Raw genomic sequence first — 14867 nt, forward strand, 5'->3', positions numbered from 1 at the left:
TAGATATATTATTTCCTTTTATATATAGATAATATAAAATAAAATAAAATTATTTATGTGTATTATTATTTATAATGACGTATTTTGTTACTGTCACATTATCAACAATAAAACATTTGTTATATATCTTTTAAGTTTTTACCATATAATAATTTGTGAGTTATTGGAGAAGTAGTAGAGGAGGAAATAGTGAATCAAATAGTGCAATTCTTCAAAGTGTGTGTTACATACTCTTTCTTTTAGGCTTCATTCGCTTCCACCAACGTATAATGATATGCAAAATGGGTTATTGGCGAAGATTTTGCAAGATACAATGAACTAATGAAGAATACTTGATTTATTTATGCACCCACACAGTTAAACCTTACACTAAATGATCATTTATAGAATAATATTCTCTATTCTTTCTTTTGCACATAAAGAAAGTGTTGAGATGAATATCCAGCAATAATGAAATGAGGAAAATTTATAAGTATGGAGTACATGCAATATGCAACTACGTACTCAACAGACACAACTTTTTAAATAGTTACAACCTTTCAACAGGCGTAACTTTTGAATAAGTCACAACTCTATGAAGAAATGTAACTCTTCAAAAAAACTTTTTACATATTTTGAAAATATATCTCACAATCTCCCACCATTTTCAAAATTCCTTTTCAATCCTATCATTCTAGAAGTTTTATGCTTTCAGTAAAGGTATCTTGCGATTTGAACCTTTACCTAGTAACCAGTGGTATTCACTCATCCGAATTTAAAATAGTAGACAAACTTTGAACCATTTAACTCATATGAACAAGCGTGCATTGATAATACATAAAATTTCGGTATCTTTTAGATGTTATATTAAATATGACACATTTAATATACTACATGGTCTTGTGTCTTGCATCCTTTCGTGAGTGCTTTAAGAGTAAAATCTTAACTCCAAGAACCGGCCTCAGTTCACACTCGTATAGGTAGACTCTATCAAAAGTATCTCATAATTAAATACTTCAGCAATAATATACTTGCTATAGATCTATTAAGAATAAAGCTCATCCTGTTCCTTTATACCATTATGGTTCCAAGTACTTTTTAACTTGGGATAAAAGAAATAATTATGAGTACTTGCAGTTACTCTAATAATGTACTTTACCGCATTGAACTCAAAACTTGATGTTACTCAAGTGTGAGTTGGATTTTCACCATTGATAATTATTTAAAATACAGATTTTAGTCCCATCTCTTTTGATGTTGTTGGGAATAAGTAGTATGACCACAATCCAATCAATCACGTGTCAAATAATTTGTTATTGTTATTATATTAAAATGTTAATATAATAACGTCCTTGATTAAATTTAGAGATTTATCATTGTGATGGTGATCATAATATTGAGAGATAAATCTTTTATAATTTAATCTAAATTGTTCTTGATCATAGGATCATTAAAAAGAACATTAATAATCCGGAAAGATCAATATATATATATATATATATAATGGTCTTCATTGGATGAAGATTAATAGATCTTATTTATTAAATTATATATATAGATGGTGCATATAGAGATATGACCATTGAACTGACTCACTCTGAGAAATCCTAATGATTATAATTACCGTATATTTGTCAATAGGATATTCTCAAGATGAACATAGTAATAGAGTTTCTTTTGACCTGCGACTATCATAGTAATTAACAATGTATTTTATATTTTGATTCTGGATACCTAATACCCTAGGGTGCTAGTTCAATGGATATTAGGTATAATTTAAATACTTGTAGAATTAATGAATAGTCAATAAGGAATCCGTCAACTCTCGGTAAAGAGTTTGAGCTCTATGATTATAATAACTGAGATTAATAAAACCTTGGCCAAGGGGATTGAATGAATGAAGAAATGAGTTTCTTAAGTCATTCACAGTTTATTATAATTATGGTAACAAGTTAGAATTTGACAATTAAACCATACTCTAAGGGTTAACCAAGAGCTGGAAAGATAGAAGGAATTATACTTTGTTCTTCTAAGGTTCTTAGTAAAAATATATTACTTCATACTATCGGGTCGTTGAGGAGTGTTGCTAGACGCCAACCTTGATTAGTAAATTTTGTACGACTAATTTACTACCCGCTTAGTATTGAACCTATAGGGTCACACACTAACGAGTGTTCTAATCTTTGCTATAGAATTATTTAATTATTATTTTGATTTGATCAAATAAATAATTATATTAATTCAAATAAAATATTATTATATTCTTTGCTAGCACCAAGAATATAATAATAGTATGATAATTGAGAATATTAAATGAGATTTGAGAATAATTAGTTATTCTATTTCTAAATTTGGATGAGATCCTAACTGATTCTGTTTCAAATTGAGTTATGATATGATTCATAAATTTGAAGGATTTAGATTTAGAATTTTAAGATATGATTTAAATTTGAATTGAGATTCAAATTTAAAATTAGTAACAAATCTCATACTATATATATATATGTATGCTAAGAGTAGAGGAATATGACGGAAAAGAGAATAAAACACAAGGGTTGGGTTTTATTCCTTTACCTCTACACACATAAATGTATGTGAGCCTAATTCTTGCAGAAGAATTTTATGGCATGCAAAGAGTTGCAAGAGATTTCTCAATTTAGATCAGATGTCCATTGGTCAAGGAGTTGACAGCAAAGGTTGGTCTCGGTGTGGATACGCATAGCGCCTTCGTACCATCGAAGGAGAAAAAGATTTTTACTAGCGTACTCAGGTATTTAGATCTGATCTACTATAAATTACATTATTAGAATAAAATTTAAGCACAAAATAGATCTTAAGGATTACTTTCTTTTCTTTCTGCTGCGTGTTATGAACACATAGTAATCCTTCAGATGTTTAAAACACCAAATTCCTTGTCAGTCCTTTTCGTCAAAGGATCTGCAAGATTTTGTTCTGATCTTATAAAAATTATAGATATAACTCCATTGCCAATAAGTTTTTTAACATAGCTATGTTTTACTCTTATGTGTCTAGATTTTCCATTATAAACTTGGCTATAAGCCTTTGATAATGTTGCTTGGCTATCACATTGTATAGAATGTATAGAGATTGGTGCCATTGGTTTTGGCCAATTAAAATTTCATGTAATAAATCTCCAAGCCATTCAGCTTCCTTCCTTGCTGCTGCCAAAGCAACAAATTCTGCAGCCATGGTAGAGTCCGTTATGCAAGTTTGTTTCTTGGATCCCCAAAAAACAGCACCCCACCAAGGGTAAAGATCCAACCACTTGTTAATGTATGATTTTTTGTATAACTTATCCAACTGGAATCTGTATAACTTATCCAACTGGCATATGTATATCCTTCTAAAACAGAAGGTTCACTACTATACAACAAAGTATAGTTTATTGTTCCTTTCAAATATTTTAATATTTTTCGGACAGCATGCCAATGGTCTTTACTTGGATTGCTTGTATACCGACTTAAGTGACCTACATCATATACTATATCTGGTCTAGTACAGGTGATAGCATACATTAAGCATCCAATTATTTTTGCATACTCAATTTGTGAAACAGACGACCTGTATTGGGTACTAATTTAATACTTGGATCAAAAGAAGTACTTACCAAATATCCTTCAAACTCATCAAACCTTTTTAATATGTTTTCTATATAATGAGATTGAGATAATCCTAAATTATAACCATCTCTTATAATTTTAATTCCTAAAATTATATCTGCAACTCCCATATTTTTTATATCAAAATTACTAGACAAAAAATGTTTAGTTTTTTCTACTTTTTCTAAATCAGTACAAAAAATAAGCATATCATCAACATATAAACAAATCATAACACCTTTACCATTTTTAATTTTACTATACACACATTTATCAGATTCATTTATTTTATATCCATTAGTAGGGCTGTCAAACGAGCTAGTCCGACCCATTTAGACCCGACCCATTAAGCCAATGGGTTAAATGGGCTGGCCCGTTTAAACCCGTTTTATTTGCAGGCCAGAATTTTTTAGCCCAGACCGTTTATGGTCAGTCCGATGGGTTAAACGGACCAGTCCGTTTATCATTTAATTTTATTTTTTGAAAAATATTTTGACAAAAATACCACTTTTAGGTCAAAAACCTTTAAAAATAATATTTTTTTAATTGATGGGGTCGAATTGGGAGAAATATTGGCTAAAAGTACTGCTTTTTTTGAAAAAAATGTAAAAAAAAATAAACGGACCACCCGTTTAGCCCGTGGGCTAGTCCGGTTAACCCATCATATTTTTGGGTTAATCGGGCTCAACCCATTTAGCATGAAATTTAAACGAGCTTAATTTTAGATGCAAAGCCCATTTTGACGGCCCTATCCCTTAGCACAAATAGTTTCATCAAATTTTTTATGCCATTGCTTAGGGACTTGTTTCAGTCCATATAAAGACTTAATTAATTTGCACACTTTATTTTCTTGACCAGTAACTATAGATCCTTCTAGTTGTTTCATATACACCTCTTTGTCTAATTCACCATTTAAGAAAGTTATTTTAACATTCATTTGGTGAATGACAAAATTAAAAAATGAAGCAAGTGCTATAAGCACTCTAATTGTAGCAATTCTTGCTACGGGTGCATATGTATCAAAGTAATCAATTCCTTCTTTTTGTGCAAATCCTTTAGCAATTTACTGTGCTTTGAACTTATCAACAGTTTCATCTACTTTCATTTTCTTTTTGAAAATCCATTTAGAACCAATGGCTTTTGACCCACGAGAAAGATCTACTAATTTTCAAGTGTTATTTTTCATTATTGAATCCATTTCATCTTGTATTGCTTCTTTCCAAAAATCTAAATCTCGAGGCCTTATAGCCTCTTCATAGGTCGTCTCAGGATCACCTTCCATATGAAGGCATATAGGTATAATGCTATCTATTGATTCTCCTGTCCCTATCACAAGGAATATAAAAAAATCTGGTCCATAAGTTTTTGCTTTTCTGATTCTTTTACTTTTTTTAACTTCAATTTTTTCAACGGGCTTATTTTCTACATTTTCTTCTATTTCTAAGTGAATTTTATTTTTAGGTCATGGAGCTGAATTAAATCTATCCTCTAGAAAAATTGCATCTCTTGATTCAATAATTGTATTAGTAGAATATGATTCATTAGATTCAATAATTACAAACCTATAAACTTTACTATTCTCAGCATATCCTAAGAAGATACATTCTATACCTCTTTCTCCTAATTTCTTTCTCTTAGGTTTAGGAACCTTTACTATTGCTCTACAACCCCAAAATTTAAGATATTTTAGATTAGGCTTTTTATTCTTCCAAAGTTCATATGGGGTTATTTTATTCTTTTTATTGGAAATTCTATTTAAAATATAACAGACAGTTAACATAGCCTCACCCCAATAACCTTTTGCTAGACTAGAATAAAATAGCAAAGCATTAACCATTTCTTCCAGCATCCTATTTTTTCTTTCAACAATACCATTCTATTGTGGAGAATATGGTGCAGTGGTTTGATGAATAATACCAGTGGACTCAAAATAACTAGGATTATAATATTCTCCTCCACAGTCAGAACTTAAGCATTTAATAAAGGTTTAATGCTGTAATTCAACTTCGGTTTTAAAAATCCTAAATTTACCCAAGACTTCATATTTAGAATGTATCAAATATATATAGCAATATCTACTAAAATCATCAATAAAAATTACAAAATATTTCTTTCCACCTATAGTAGGCCAACCATGCAAATCACATACATCAGAATGTACTAATTCTAATAATTTAGAATTTCTTTGTACTCTTTGAAAAGGAAGTCTTGTTATTTTGGTTAACATACAAGTTATGCATACAGTTGAATTTTTAATTTATGAAAATTAACATGTCCTAAACGATTATGCCATAAATCAAAGGACTCAGCACTATAAATAGAAACATTTTTTTTTATAAGGCACGGGGCCAAGGGCCCAAAAGAAAAAAACTAACTAGAATATCTTGGAAACTTTATCCCTCTACAGTCAGCGTCCAGGGAACAAAAGAGGAAGGGAGGGGCATCTTCAAAGCAACTCAATCCACGGGGAGAGAGGTGCGCGTGCTTTGCAAGGTCATCAGCTGCAAAATTTGCTTCTCGGAATATGTGGTTCATCTAAAAAATTTCAGGTTTCGCTAGAAGGCGCTTGATCTCCTTCACTAGGGAGGTACTTGAATGGCGGGAGGTAGAAGCGCTGTGAATAAGGTTGAAGGCACACAGGAAATCTGTCTCTATAACAAGTTTTCTTAGCCCCAAATCAATTGTGAGTTTTAATCCCACATAAATTCCCCAAAGCTCAGCTATGGTTATGGTTACCGTACCGATGTTAAACATAAAGCCTACCTTGAGTCTTCCATCTACATCCCTTAAAAGTCCTCCACAAGCACCGCTTTCAGAATCTGTGTTGACCGAGCCATCAGTATTTAGCTTATACCAAGGAGACCAACCAATGTCGATAATCTTGGTCGAGGTAAGGGCTTTTCTGCTTTTATCAGTTTTTTGAAGAACTTCAAAATAGTGTTTGGCTAAGTTCTGGACTATTTTAGAAGTTCTAAGCTGTAAATGTCTGAATTGTTAAAAATTAAATCATTTCTGTTTCTCAAAGCTGCATTGCAGGCAGTAACAAATAAGGTAGGCCAAGCATTCCCATCCTTTCTTCGAACAGTCAAGCAAAGATTGTGCTTGAACTAATCCTAAAAGTTTTGGTTGAAGAACTTGCCTTGTTGACTACTATCAACGTTGCTCATCCAAATTTCACAGATATAGCGACAATCCCGGAGAACATAGAGCAGGGTCTTCTCTTGGCCAGGGCACCTGGGGCAACACTCGTTGCTGATAATTCCTATCCTTTTCCTCCTGGAATTTGTGAGTAAAGCCTCATGCATTGCTAGCCATGAAAAAATTTTAAGAAATTGTGGAATATTGAGCTTCCAAACATCTCTAAAATTTTTGTCTATGTTCTTATTATTTGAAAAATAGTCTTCATAGGCAGATTTAATAGAGAAATCTCCCTTAGGTTCTGGTAACCAACTAATTGTCTTCCTCTAAATCAGAATGAGGAGCTTTTATAATCTGGATTAACTCTAAAATCTCCTCCAGAAGGATTTGATTTAGTTTGATCTAATCCCAGTCTCCCTTTACTCTCGCATAAGCGGCCACCTTCTCATCATTACTATCCCCGTCAATGGGACTTATAGCAAAATTTCTTAGTGAGCCTATGTCTGGCACCCAATGATCGTTCCATAAGGATATCTTTTCCCCATTTCCAATTCTCCAAATGACATTAGTGCTGAATTAGTTCCAAATCTTTGTAATACCTCTCCAAGTATTCAAACTACTAGCTTTAGAAAGGACCTTAGGAATCGGCTGATTTTCACAACCATATTTTCCTTTCATAACTCTGACCCATAGGGATTGACTATCCTGAATAAGGCTCCAGGCTAATTTCATGAGGAATAAAGCATTTGTATCTTCCGCCTTTCGAATACCAAGTCCTCCCATATTCTTCGGCTTGTAAATAGTATTCCACTTTCTTAAATGGATCTTTTTGTTCGCTTCAGTTTCACCCCAAAGAAAATCTCTACAAATCTTGTCTATTTGATTGCAAACTTCCTTCGGAATCTTCATGGTTTACATCACGTAGTTAGGGATAGATGTCAAGACTGATTGGATGAGGGTGCACCTTCCTGCAAAAGAGAGCGTCTTTATATTCCAGCTAGAAAGCTTAGCCTTCATTTTGTCGATGATGAATTGAAAATGTTGCTTGTTACACTTCTTATGAATGAGGGAAACACCAAGGTACTTTTCTAAGTTGCAAGTTAGGTTGATGCCCAAATGTTGACTGAGCTCCTGCTTGATGGTGTGATTTACGTTCTTTGAGAGAAAAACACAATATTTTTTGAAAATTAACCCTTTAGCCAGAGCTATCACAGAGAACCTTAAGTGTTTCTCTTATGACATCTACTTGATCATTACTAGCTTATGAAAATAAGACTAAATCATCTGCAAAGCAAAGATAAGAGAGTTTAGGCCCATTCCTAGATAGCATAATAGGTTTCCACTTTCTATCGTTAACTAGAGAGTTAATAAGGTGGGAAAGTCTCTCAACGCAAAGAACAAAAAGGTAAGGTGAGAGGAGATCTCCCTGTCTAATGCCTCTGGAGGGATGAAACTCTTCTAATGGAGACCCGTTCCAAATAAGATTCATAGTTGGCGCAGTTATGCAATACTCAATGATACTGATCAAGCTCTCTGGTAACTGTATCTCCTTGATGGTATGTAAGATGAAATCCAATTGAGCCTATCATATGCCTTCTCCAAGTCATTCTTGATTGTCATAAGGCCTTTTTCGCAATTCTTTGTCCTCATAGAATGAATCACTTCTTGAGCTATCAAAATATTATCTGCACTAACCCTTCCCGAAACAAAACTAGCTTGAGTATTAGCAATAAGAAAAGACATATGAGATTTTAGCATTTCTACAACAATCTTAGAAATAATCTTATAGACAACATTGCAGAGACTAATAGGCCTAAACTGAGTAAAATTCTCAGGAGCAAAAACTTTAGGAATAATAGAGATGAGAGTCTGGTTAACATTCACGATATTCCTAGGTTCCTGAAAAATAGACCGAACCCAAGTAACCAAAGAGTCTTTAATAGTGTCCCAAGAGAATTGGAAGAATTTAGCTGGAATTCTATCTCTCCTTGGGGATTTCCACCCTCCCATATTGAAAATAGCTTTCTTGATTTCCTCCTCAAAGATGTCCTTTTCTAGTTCCTTGATATCTTCCTCCATAAGCCTAGGAAAGAAATCTGTCAAAGGAAAAGAAACACAGGTCTGATCAGAAGAATACAAATTTTTAAAAAAACATACTCCCATATTCTTAAGTGTAACAGGATCCTCAATCCAAGAACCGTGGCTGTTCATAAGGGATGTCACTCGATTCCTTCTTCTGCGACCATTCGCTTTTTGATGGAAATATTTAGTGTTTTTGTCCCCAAACTGAATAGTATTACACCTCGACATTTGTTGCCAATAGCTTTCTTATTGGATGGAAATGTCTTCATATTCCTTCCAAATATCTTTCTGAAGTTTATCTAGGAAGGGGTTGTGACCAAAAGATAACTTCTTATTAATGCCATCCATACAGAAAAGTATACGATTCCTCTTTAGGATGATATGACTAAAGACTTCTTTATTCCAAACCTTTGCTTTTTCCGTAAAAGAAGCTATGTTGAGGATAATGTCTCCTTTTTTATCCCAACTATTGTCTACTAGCTCCTTATAATTGTCATGGAGAATCCAAGGGGCTAAGAACCTAAAAGGCTTCGTTCCTCCATAATTATTGTTCTAATTAAAGTACAAAAGAAGGGGGAGATGATCTGATTTCAGTCTCGAAAGATGTTTAACACATGCATTAGAAAAAACATTAACAAAATCTACATTGCAAATAAATCTATCTAGTCTGCGTTTTATGTTTTCCCGCTGCCAAGTAAAGGGTGGCCCGTTAAAACCCAAATCGCTAACACCATAATTAAGGATACAAGAATAAAATCTGTTGCTATCTTGAAAGAGATTTGTACTTCCTCCTGTATCGTTTAACGATAATATGGAGTTAAAGCCCCCCTAAGCACCATGGTCCTGATATATGAGGAGCTAATCTTTTCAGGGATTCCCATAAAGTCCTTCTATTTGCTGGTTGTGGGCTGCCATAGACAGCAGTGAGCCACCAGGTACTAACTTGCTGGTAGCAAACCTTCATGTGTATGAATTGATTGTGAATATGCATAGGTTCAATCTCCCAATGAGACTTTTTCCAGAGGCACCATATACCTCCCGCAAAGCCACTCGCCTCACTTATGCACCACGAATCAAATCCCAACTTCTTGATAATATTTTCTGCTTTTGGATCTGACACATGAGTTTCCAAAAGAATGCACAAGTTAGCTCTATATCTGAAAGCAAGATCTTTAATAATGGAAGGGAACACTTTAGCAGCGGCTCATCTACAATTCCAGATTAAGTTATTCATAAAAACTAAATAGAAAAGAGGTAGAACTCATCCTGATAACAAGAAGACTCAAGCCTCCATAGGCTTTGGACTTGATAGAGAAGGCTCCATATCTACTTTTCGTCTTGACAGCTCCATTTCCTCCATATCTGTAAAAGGATCACCCTCTCCAGGGCCAGGGGGTTTATTTGCTGTTGTAACTTCCTCTGGATCCTTAGCTCCCCCTCCCATGATAGAGGAAATAAGAGAGTTAGTGACGCTATCATTAATGTAAGCTACATTGCTGTACTCGCCATATTGATATTTTTTGGCAATCTCTTTATTCAGTCTGCTGAAGCTTCGCCAGTAATCGCTGTGGTCATTTTTGTTTTTCTCATTTTGAACTCTCCTTGCATTGCTTGTCGAAGGATCAGTGACCTGTGAACTAGCATTCACAAGGTCTATTTGGTTTGATTGCTTGGGCTGACTTTGAATGGGCTGTTTCTTCTTACTGATTTCAGTGGGCCTTCCTTTTGCATGAGAGGAGGAAGCCTTAGATTTTTGCTGATTTTTTTATGGCCCAAATTTTTGGGTATAGAATCTGAGTGCTGTTGGATTTTTCCTTTTCCTCTTTAGTCTCTTTATTGTTATTGACGTAGTATTCTTGTTTCCCATAATAATTGCTTTGATTTTCCTCTACGTAATCCTCTGAATTAATCCCTTCTAAAGCATGAAATCTGCTTGACTGAAATCTTTCCTTTTTTTTTTCATATTAGAATCTTCCATCTTCGACTTGTATCTTCTTTGATTTCTTTTTACTAGCATCCGAGGACCAAAAGGACTTTCCTCTTTGGGGAAAGATTATTGCCTTTTTTTTTCTTTAGGATCTTGATTACTCCCATCAATCTCCTGATTTCCCTCCTTTGAAGATTCTTCCCCGAAACTGTGTTCCTGCTCCAACGGCTCCTTTCTATTTCTGTTTGGGTTACCACCACCACATTCCTGGTTGCTCCGATCAACCTCCATGACAACAGCTACCACTTTTTCGATTAGATCTTCAAAAATTTCATGACAATTTTCTACCTTATGCCCATACCGTCCACACTTAAAGCAAATCTGGTGGAGACCTTCGTATTCAAGCTTGAAGTCTTTACCAAGAGCTGAAATATATGGAATTAATTTTTTATTCAAATCAATTTCCATACATATCCGTGCAAACTTGCCTCTAGAATGGATAGAGGTGAGTTCATCAACTTTGAGCATGGTACCCAAAGCTTTCCCAACTTTCCAGAGAAAATATTTGTTATAGAGTTCCGCCGAAAGATTAGGGATCTGAATCCAAACAACAACCTTTTGGATATTTACTTCCTGTGGTACAAATAGCAGTCTCCATCTCTGGATCAAGAGGTAGTGATCTATAATCATCCATGGCCCTTTAAACAAAGCGTTGGAGTAATCTTCTTGGTTAAAGAATCTGACAAGGAAGAAATTTTCTTCCAAATCCATAACTCTGACTACATCTTTCTTTGCCCATCTTTTGCTTACCCACCTCTCCATAGCCTGGAGATTAAGGTTCTTTTCCAGGGGTTTGACAATCAAAGATCTCTTCCATGGACGACACCAATCCTCATATTCTTCTAGCGACACTTCTATGTTCGGCTTTGGATTGAAAGGAGTTTCTGTCTCTGAACTAGCATCAAAGGACTCCTTCTCCTGCACGTATTCCTCAGCGACCATATCTGCAGTTTCTTTGGGATTGAGCTTGTCAAAACCATTATCAACTACCATGTCACGGTATGAAACCTTGCGGGTCGCTGCCTCTAGTGGGCTGTCTTCTAGGGCTTCCTCCTGCTGTATGGGTGGTGGCATATTTGCTTCCGCATTCTAATTTGGAGATTCTTCCATGGTGACTTCTGCATTGATTTTTCACATATCCTCGTGCATCTTGATCTTTTTAGTACTCCTTGCCACCAGATCCTCCTCTTCTGGTGATCTCTTTTCTAATTCAGAGGTTTGCGTTCATGAGAGAGTCCAGTTTTTTCCCTAGTTTTCAATCTATAATTTAGAAACATTATTATTATTAATAGTATTTACAACATTTAATTTAAACATATTCTCACATAGATATCCTTTACCCACAAACACTCCACCCTTAGACAGAATAAATTTGTCTCCTTCAAATACAAATTTAAACCCATACTTATTAAGTAAAGGTACAGAAACTAAATTTTTTCTAACTTCGGGTATATAATATACATCAGTAAGAGTAAGTACTCTTGCGAAAGTGAATTCAAGTTCTACAGTCCCTTTGCCCATTACTTAAACAGTTGATGCATTTCTCATACAGAATAGTCTCATTCTCTTCTTTAAATGTCTTGAAAAAATCTCTATTCTTGCAAACATGTCGAGTTGCACCAGAGTCTATCCACCATGATCCAATATCTTCAATCATGTTGATCTCATAAATAACAACAATAAGATTATCTTTTATTGTGGTATCATTTTTCTCTTTCTTCTTTTTTAAGAAACGACATTCTTTCTTAAAAAGTCCTTGTTTTCCACAATGAAAATAATTTCCTTTCTTTTTATTCTTTCTGATATCACCATTGTTACCTTGAGATTTATTAAAATCTTGGTATCTTTTCTTGTTGGACTTGTTGGATTTTCCATCTTCCATTACGTGAAGATTAGCATGAATATTTTGCTCTTTAGTATCGTACGATACTCTTCTTCAAGACGAAGGTGATTGCTTAATTGCTCAAAAGAAATATCATCTTTTTTATGTTTCATAGTTCTTTTGAATTCTTTTCATGATGGAGGGAGTTTGTCAATAATTGAAGATACAATAATGGTATCATCCATGTGCATGTTATGTTGCTTAAAATACGCTCAATTTCATGCAGTTGTTCCATGACAGATCTACCATCAACTATCTTATAATTATTAAAGCAAGTGACAAAAATTTCTTAATAGTTGCGTTCTTGGCCATATATTTTGCATCTAATTTGTCCCATAGTTCTTTTGCGCTCCAAACATTTTGGTAGACATCAAACAATGCATCAATCATGCCATTGAGTATGTGCCTGGTGCATATATAGTCATCGTTGTCCCATTTTTGCCTGGCTCGGATTTCTGCAATGGCCTCCCCTTCTACTTCTGGAGGTCTTGGTATAGTAAGAACATAGGCCACTTTGCATCTTCTTTTGCCATCGTATGAAATATTCACCATCAAATCTTTCTAATTTGACGAAATCCGAGGTCTTCTCCTTAATTGATGCAGTGGCCATTTTGTTTTATTGGTGAAATATTTAAGCCTAAAGATTGTGAGTTACGGGAGAAGTAGTAGAGGAGGAAATAGTGAATCAAATAGCGCAATTCTTCAAGGCGTGTGTTACACACACTTTCCTTTAGGCTTAGCTCGCTCCCACCAATGTACAATGGTGTGTAAAATAAGTTACTGACGAATTTCATGCAGGATACAATGAAGAACACTTGACTTGTTTATGCACATACACAGTCAAGCCTTACACTAAATGATAATTTACAGAATAATATTCTCTATTCTTTCTTTTGCGCATAAAGAAAGTGTTGAGATAGATGTCCAGCAATAATGAAATGAGGAAAATTTATAGGTATGGAGTACATATAACATGCAACTACGTATTCAACAGATACAACTTTTTAAATAATTATAATCTTTCAACAGGCATAACTTTTGAATAAGTTACAACTCTATGAAGAGATGTAACTCTTCAAAATAACTTTTCACATATTTTAAAAATATATCTTACATAATTTTTATATTGTAATTAATAAATTTTAAATAATAAATTTAAAAAATATATAATATGTCCACTATTTATTATTGTTGAAAATGTACCAACTAATGTTATATTTTTTTAAGGATTTTATCTAACATCAAAATTTTTTAAAATTTAATTGTTATCTTATTCCTTTTGATAATTTATTGTAGAGTATGTTTTCTCCCCCAAAATGAAACTAGCTATAACATAAAACAAAGATCCGTACCATTCGTAATTGTAGCTATTACAACTTACAAGCCTGTGAAAGTTTATTAAAAAATGATTCACCATGCAATTAATTAGGCACCTTAAACCAATTAATTAATATATATTTATAAAACAGACTCAACAACAAAATTGAATCTAATACGAATCAATTATAGCTTAAATAATATATTTTTTCTATATCTATTTAAGAGGTTGTAAATTTAAATTTTCCTATCTTTGATAAAAAAAAAAAAAAAACAAAATTAAATTTAATACCTTTTAAGTTATACTTTTTACATCTTTAACCATTAAATTATAATTATTTTTGGTATTTATTGTGTCATATATAAACACATAATTTATAATGATTCTAATATTTTAATTTAATATATTATATTGATTAAAAGAACAAAGTACCTGACATCATCATCTTATATTATTACACAAGGTAATAAGCAGGCATAAATTACAACTTTTATATTCATACAAATAGTAAGTACATACATCATTCTTTATTTAAGAAATAGTAGTGATAGATAAAAATTAAGCACCATTTTTTAAGAACCATGACAATTACTGTACGTATACACAAATGCCAAAACTAGGACCAAAGCCATGACTATAATCACAAACCCTTCCACAAGGGGACTGCTCGCAATTCCAATCCAATACACAAAAATCAATGCAATAATCTTGAAGCAGTTTTCTTCCCAATGACGTTATTAGTCCATTATTAAAATCATTCCCAGAAGATGATGATGCCGCTGCTGCTACAATAATTTACAACCACCGTCAAGTTATTATTAGTCCCCAGTAGTAGTTTACTATTTTACATATGGAGTTATC

This window comes from Arachis ipaensis, chromosome B06 (assembly GCF_000816755.2).
Source record: "Arachis ipaensis cultivar K30076 chromosome B06, Araip1.1, whole genome shotgun sequence".
In the NCBI taxonomy this organism is placed as follows: domain Eukaryota; kingdom Viridiplantae; phylum Streptophyta; class Magnoliopsida; order Fabales; family Fabaceae; genus Arachis; species Arachis ipaensis.